This window comes from Cynoglossus semilaevis, chromosome 4 (genome assembly GCF_000523025.1).
Source record: "Cynoglossus semilaevis isolate Cse_v1.0 chromosome 4, Cse_v1.0, whole genome shotgun sequence".
In the NCBI taxonomy this organism is placed as follows: Eukaryota; Metazoa; Chordata; class Actinopteri; order Pleuronectiformes; family Cynoglossidae; genus Cynoglossus; species Cynoglossus semilaevis.
The window spans coordinates 8618051-8625722 of NC_024310.1; the positions used below are offsets into that span (position 1 = coordinate 8618051).

Sequence of the window (7672 nt, forward strand, 5' to 3'; positions counted from 1 at the left end):
GTCAGGTCTGAACTCCAGCCATCAGTAGGACGCTCCTATAGGACAGAGGAAATGAAATAAAGGCTAAGGCATAAAACCAAAGAGACAGAGAAGATAGAAATACAGCCAGTAGTAAAATCCCGCAAGGACTCCAGCGTCACAGTGTTGTAACAGTGTACGGCACAACTGCAAGTAATAAATATCAGCTTTCTGCAAGTGAATGACAGGTCAGTGTGGTAGAAAGAAAGAAAGAAAGAAAGAAAGAAAGAAAGAAAGAAAGAAAGAAAGAAAGAAAGAAAGAAAGGAAGGAAGGAAGGAAGGAAGGAAGGAAGAAAAGAGTTGTTGTTCTACAAACAGCTCATTAAAAAGACCAAAAAATATCACTTACTCACCGCAATACTTTGGACAACATATAACAGAGTAACGTTCTAATGAAAAACCAGACTCCAACCTGCAGTTAGTTTACGGGAAAGAGGAATTTAGTATACCAGAGTAACGTTCTAATGGAAAACCAGACTAACTCCAACATACAGTTAGTTTACGGGAAAGAGGAATTTACTTCCAAAACAAATCTATTCTATTTCCATCATAGTTTAATCCATTGTTTCCCAAAGACTGGGTCACAACCCTCAGGTGGGTCACAAGAGATTCTTTCTTTGGGTCGTCTTACATCATGTTTCCCAGGAGTTTACGAATAAAGTCTATTTTGGGGTCTTTGCGTTTAAGTTTGCCAACCAATAATCATGTATGCACTATTTAAACACTTGTGTTCTTGCTTTAACTCGTCAGCTGGGAGTTCATGAGGGGCAAAATGGGGGAAAAAGGAAATCCTGAGCAGGAGTGAGAGTAGCAGGAACACATCAGGTAATGGAGAGAGGAGCAGGGAGGGAGAGAGAGAGATGATGGGAGAGCGTATGAATATTTGATCCTGCTGTGGGAGCGGGTTTGTTGAGGTGGAAAGAAGCGTCCCAGAAGTCCTTGTGATGAGCGGCGCTGTAAAAATATTTACCTTAAACACGGCACAGAGGAGGAAAGAGCAGAAGAGAGAAGTCAGAGTCGTTTCCTACCTTTCCTCCCTTCCCTCCCTTCCTCTGATCAGACAGAGTGGGTCAGCATTACACAGCAGTGCAGCACACGGGGCGGGGGGGAGAGGAATTAATCTGCTCTGAGAGAGATGGATGGTGAAGTTGGAATAGGGGGGGAGTGAGAAAAGGAAGATGTTACTGAGAGATAGTGGTGAAAATGTGATGTGAAGCTGCTGAGGAAGGAGGAAAGATTGAGAAAAAAAAGAGAAATGGGAGATGATTAATCTGTCCTAATTATTTTCAGCCAGCCCTCAGCAGCAGCTCTGTCGACTGCAGGCCGGTGAGAGGCTGAGCATGATGGAGAGTCGGCCATTACCTATGTTTAAAACACCGGCTCCTGACACTGCTCTCATCCTCATTTAGACCCAGGAGTGTGTGAAGCAGAAACAGAGGGAGGGAGATGAAGGGGAAGATTGAAAGTGGAATCAGTTTGGCCGTGTATCAGCCCACGCCTGTGGCAGAACTCACACCAGTCTCTGAGTAGTATTTCTGAGTACCCAATGTGTATACCTACAGTACCTCAGATATTCCTGTATCTAAAGTCAAACTTGTATTTTCATTATCCTCGGTTTGCATCGTCCTTGTAACCACGTAACCACGATGGCGTTTCGTGGTTACGTCGCCATCTCCCATAAATTTATTGTCCGCCGTACCTGGATTGTGCTACTGCCGCTTTACCTTTGTGTTTTTCAGGGATATTTTGCCCTTCGTTGTGGCTCCCAGGTGTAAGTCAGACTCTGTGATGTTCACTTCTGTCTTGTCTCTGTATTGGTTGTTTCCACAGCAGGAAGTCCCTCCCCGACCCACCCCAATCCTGGAACATCTGCTGTAAGGCAGGCGTCGCTCCACTCCTTCACTTAATTAATTTTGACCACGTCTCTGCTGCCCTTATTGAAGTCTGAAGTTTTCAGATCAGAGAGCCAGAAAAATTATGTAGTTTTTGGAACCAGTAACAAACTCTCTGCAAATTACAAATCAATATGATTGATTTTTTTTTTTTTTTAAACTCTAATGTCTTATTAAATATGAAATCTTTCTGCGATGGACCTACGGAATGGCAAAATGAATGATTCATTCTGCCAAAAGCAGCAAATGTCTGGGATGAGAAGATGTTATTGATGGTTGAATCGTCCTGGTTTTTCTAATAATGTCAGTCAGACTGGGAGGTTTTTGGAGTCGGTCCATGTTGTCGGTACAAATAACAGTGGAGTTAGAACAAGAACGGACATTTATCTTTAACGTACAGACATGTTTATTATGGTGATATCAATCACCTCATATCTATTTGTTATAACTGTAGATAGATAGAACAGAATTTTGTTTATATCTCAGTAGTTGATTTGTTTCAGTAAACTCTACTTATCTCATTCTAGAACTATGTTTTAATTGACGAAAGAAAAATCACAGAATTAAATGCTTCCAAAAAACCTACAGGTACAGTGTACTTTGGCTTCCAGTGGTGCAGTAGTGAAAATGCAAAATAATAAATAGTACTGCAAGTGTTGCATAATCTTGTCCATACTATTGCATTTTTATTTATTTTTTTGCCTCAGAGCACAACTACGAATACCCATAATGCTCTGTTACTGTATATGCCGCTTGAAGCCATTTTACTTTACTGAACCGCCGAGAGTTGTTGTTTTTTTTCTTTTCTTTTTTTGCACTGAAAAGATTCTGTTGATGTAGATTTTGCGAAATAGACTGCAGTCCTGTGTACTTGGGCTCCATCACACCTCCTCCCTGTTCACCACTACATCACCACCTCCTCCTCTTTCTGCTGAAGCATCTGCCAAGAAATATCCAGCACAAATGAGGCTCTTCAAACTGTGCAGATTTGTGTGTGTGTGTGTGTCTGTTGCCTCTGAACCCACTCAGGTTCCTTACAAGGCTGTGCGATGAAAACATCAAGATGTCAAGAAAAAAAAAATCAATAAAAAAAAAGAAGCAAAAGTGTCTTCTTTTAAGTCCGGTGCTGGAGCGACTTCACCTGAGGATCATCGACTTCAAACAGTTGGCAGAGGGTTTGTCAACCAGCTGGTGCAGATGGTCAAACTCTGGGCATTGTTAGAGGACGAGGGTGAGGCCATTAGTAGTCTGGGCAGGGAGTGTCAGTGCCCTGATGACCACAGCCACACTCTCATAACATTCAGGTTTAACTAGTGATAGTTACTGATGAAGTGTGTGTGAGTTTGCTCACAAACTCATCTTTTAACTCAAAAGAAATACAGACAGACCCACACTAATAAACAGTTATTTATTTATGTTAATGATTAAGACGACATCCAATGACTTTTGACTGGTGAGTATCACCACCACTGGTGATCTGTCTCTCGTCTTACCTGTGCTCTTCATCTCTCCTTCCTGTCTGGGCAGCTGCGTCTTGTCTCATCCTTGGTCTCAAAAAACTGCACCCACAGTCTTTCCTAGTGTTCGACACGTCTTCCTAATTCAGTGTCTCAGTCTTAACACTTGACTCATCAACACCATCCAATCAACAGACATGTGACATAACATGTCCTGCACAACAACAGACGTGGGAGTGTGTGTTGTATACAAGCCCAGCTGGACATTTTCTACCCAGACTGAGCCCAAGAAAACTTCCTGCTTTACTGGCAGATTAAATGACTGTTCACCATAGAAATTCAAAAGCGTGACCTTTATTTATTTATTTTACATTTAAATTTTTTTTTTAATTTATTTATTTTGTCTTCAATCTGTAAAATATTTTTTTAAATTTATTTATTTTGTCTTCAATCTGTACAGATTTGGACCTTGTGTGCGGGCACGTGTGTCAAAAGGCTGAAATCACAAACCGAGGTGGACGTTTGACAGGTAACATCCTCCTACAGACACATCCTGATATCCACACAGACACACACTTAAATCTGTGATCGGCCTAAATCCCTGTCATGTAGCAGCAGCAGCAGCAGCAGCAGTAGCAGCAGCAGCAGCAGCATGTCAGAGTTTCAACAGCATATAAAACATTCTCATGTCTCTGTCATTCTGCTGAAAGGTAGAAGCTTCTCCAACACTTGAGGTAGAAAATTAAGGTTGGGTTCGTCTGCTCCAGTCAAATTACAAGCTTAGACTGCCATCTAGTGGATCTGGAGGGTGGTTACGTATAGTGGAATAAGTCCAGATAATAATTTTGAAACTTTTGTATTTATTATGATGTTAGAAAATTCCTGAAGCAGTTTGCATTTTCTTTAAATAGGAGTTCAGTACAGTCCTCAGTCACGATTAAACATCACAGTAGCATCTCCACTTTAATAGTATTCATCTGAGTACATAAATCATATTTCCTTCACAATGTGTTACATAATCCTAAAGTGTTTAATGTCTTTTCGATTCCTTTTTTGCAGATTAAGGAGCCAGGAAGCAGAAGGTCTGATGCCTCAACATTAATCAAAAGGTTTTATTTAGAAGTTTTTTTGTTTTTTACAATTGTGAATGAGATGCTCACTTCTGACTCTTTGTGTCACTGAAACAAGCTGCAAAATATAAAAGTATAAAATTAAAAGCTGCAATATTATAATATCAGTGATTATTTTGGGAGAGCATGCTTCAGTGACTAAAATGTGTGTTTGTTGTGTCCAGCTGGCAGCTATGTTTTCTGAGTGAGAATTTGTGTCTGAAAAACCATTAACCGTTTAAAAGACAGAGAAGCTCAGACACTCACACAGTAGGCAACACCTGGCACGAGGAAATAGAAAATATCTTTCTTTTAACTGAAAATAAATAAATAAATAAATACTTTTTTGGCAGAACCAGACTCTGGGTGTGTAGCCATCTGTGTCAGGAACATGAGAAAGACAGGAGAGGTAGAAGAAAAGATGTGGAATTAAAAGGGAGCAGGACGAGAAGAGACAAATGAAAGAGACTTGGAGGCAATATATAAATTAATTTTTATTACTAAAAATGTCAATAATAAACATCACAGATGGCTGAAAAAAATAACTTTGTTAAAAGGTAAATGGGCAAAGGTAGAAAGTAACAAATTACAATTACTCACATCATCATCATCATCATGTTACTAAATTTCTGTTTTGTGAGTAATTTGTAATTTTTAAGTAGTTTTGGCAATAGGTCATTTTACTTTCTCGAAGTACATTTCGACTCATGTATTTTACTTCGTTTCCTACCCACTATTTTTAATATAGCCAGATAACATAGGATTGTTGTACCTAATCCCCGGGCCGCGAACCGGCACAGGTCCGTCGGTCAATTGGTACCGTGCCTCACAGAAAGGATGCATAACTTACATTATTTCCGTTTTACTGATCATCTAATTCTGAGCGATGTTTTATTTTGAAAAATTACCGGATTCTCTCCGCTGCATCTGTCTGTGACTCCCACTTGATGCATATCAAGATGATCACCTCGGTCACGTGTCTTACCTACATCCGCTACCTTTTTAAAGGGGCTACTGCGGCCGGCAACACTGCTAAATTAACCCCCAAGCTAGCAAGAAAAACAGAAAACAAACGTCAACAAACAAACGCCAATGATGAGACAGAGGAAGAACCTACGCCTTCAAAGAAAAAGCGAGCTGCATTTAACAAACAATTCCAGGAGTCCTACTTGAAATATGGATTTACTGCGACAGGTTGTTACCACGCGCTGCCTAAAATACGGATGAGACTTTGAACACTGCTTCGCCTCTTGGAGACCTTTGGAGGTTCTATCCTGTCGTTGGATGATGGCTGGTGCCGAACAAACAATGGAGGTTGAGGATTATTCAGCAGAGCTTGTCCAGCTCTGTTTTCACATGCAAAATATACCTGTACCGGAGGACACATGTGTCAGCTCTTTTTAAATCTTCCACTTCAGACCTGCGAAAGCAAATGGCGGTAAGTAGAATGTCTGTGCTTTTGCCTGTGTCGTAAACTTTGTTTATTGTTTGGTTAAGACCTTACAACTTCCTTCGATTATTTTAGCTTAGCATCCATCCAGATAGCTAACGTTTGAGTGACGTAGAGCAGTACCAGAGCACAGTCAGGAATAATACTGTGATGAATATATAAATACAAGTGCATGGTTTTACTTGGAACTGGTCTGTAATGAAATAATCTTAATTCGTGTGTAGTTAAAATCCAACATTTTAAAGTGTTTTTATTCGAATTGTTGATTTTAAACAAGTTGTTGCACATTGGATGTTTTGAATTATGTAAAACTTGTTTACTTTCAGATTAGATTAGATTCTGTTGTAGTAGATTTTTAGATTGATTTGGCTTTTTTTTTGCTTGGGCAGAATTTAAGCAAAGTAAAGATAATGTTATATAATTACATTTTTTGTACTTTTTCTACCTCTGCCTAAACTAAGCCTTTTTCACTACTTATTGTATTTGGACTTCATTGGATGCTGGGCTTCACCAGCAGTGGTTACACCTAATGTCCAATAGAGGTCAGTGTTTAGCAGCAGAAAAACTGAAAACTATTAGTTGCTTTTACGTGTCCTTTGTTTTGCAGTTAAATGTACAATTTCAAATGTCGTTGCTGTTGTTAACTTTTATGTTAATGTCATGGTCAGATGAAGAAAAATAATGATGACAATTTTCATTCAATTTTGATGACAAAAAGTTTAATCTTTTCTGCATGTTTCTCATAAATTAAATCAAATTTGATAATCAAATGATCGAAAAATATTTTGAAAAATTCCAATGTACAGACCATATTTACCACTGTCCACAGAAAGAAAGAAAATAAAACATATACATATGAAACATACACTTAAAATGTCATTCTAATCAGGTCTAGAGTGTGTGAATCATCGTATTATTATTATAATAATAATTAATATTATAATTATTATTGTTCAAAACTGTATGAATGCTGTTTGAATTGAATTGTTACACATGGCTGTCATATGAATAAACCTCAGAGAAGGAATTGCATCAATAGTTTTTGTTTCTGTTTAAATGAGGTCAGTGTTTCCACTCTGCAGAGACAGGACTCACAGACTCTCACATCTCTTACATATCTGAGCTGAATGTTACGAATAACCACTGGATTTGGTTTCTGCTGTGATTATAGCTGCTCCTGTCATGGTGTGTCATGGGTGAGTGGGTGACAGTTGTCTTTATTAGTTGACTTCAGTGATAGCGATTCAGTGTATGAACCTTAGAACGTGAGATCACATGTTCTCTTCCTTTATAATTATTACCTTTGTTCCGCCTTCACAGGGACAGGGTTTCTTAAACAGACCACTCCACAAAAACGTATATAACTTATTATAAACTGAAGTCTTTCTTGGGGTTCTTTAGGCAGTAATTAGTGGTCAGTGGTTAGATACAGACGGCATCAAATCACGACTGAAATGTCACTCAAACTTTGCATCTGTTAAATATTTAATTTGATAATTACTGGTCTAATTTACTCATACATTATGACTGTGATTTCTTTGCATTATTATCTATTTAAAATGTTTTATCTATTTAATTTTATCCTGATTTTAGTGATTTACAATTAGGGTTGAAGAGTTCCGGACTGGACATGAAATCCAGAACTCTTCAACCTTGACCGTGGCCTGAGAATATTCATGGACACGATTTACGATTTACACTTTTAGTAATTAAACAAGCTCAGGTGATTGACTAATAGTTTTCCAT

At 38.7% G+C, this 7672-nt stretch overlaps 1 long non-coding RNA gene across 5 annotated transcripts in view; it reads left to right on the forward strand.

The window, feature by feature from the left end:
• LOC103377958 (uncharacterized) overlaps window positions 1–7672 on the forward strand; it is a 57118-nt gene extending 49446 nt beyond the window's left edge. For all 5 annotated transcript variants that reach the window (XR_003049501.1, XR_003049502.1, XR_001759984.2 and 2 more), the window contains 2 exons: window positions 3828–3896; window positions 4427–7672. This is a non-coding gene — a long non-coding RNA (uncharacterized LOC103377958). The remainder of the gene's footprint in view (window positions 1–3827; window positions 3897–4426) is intronic.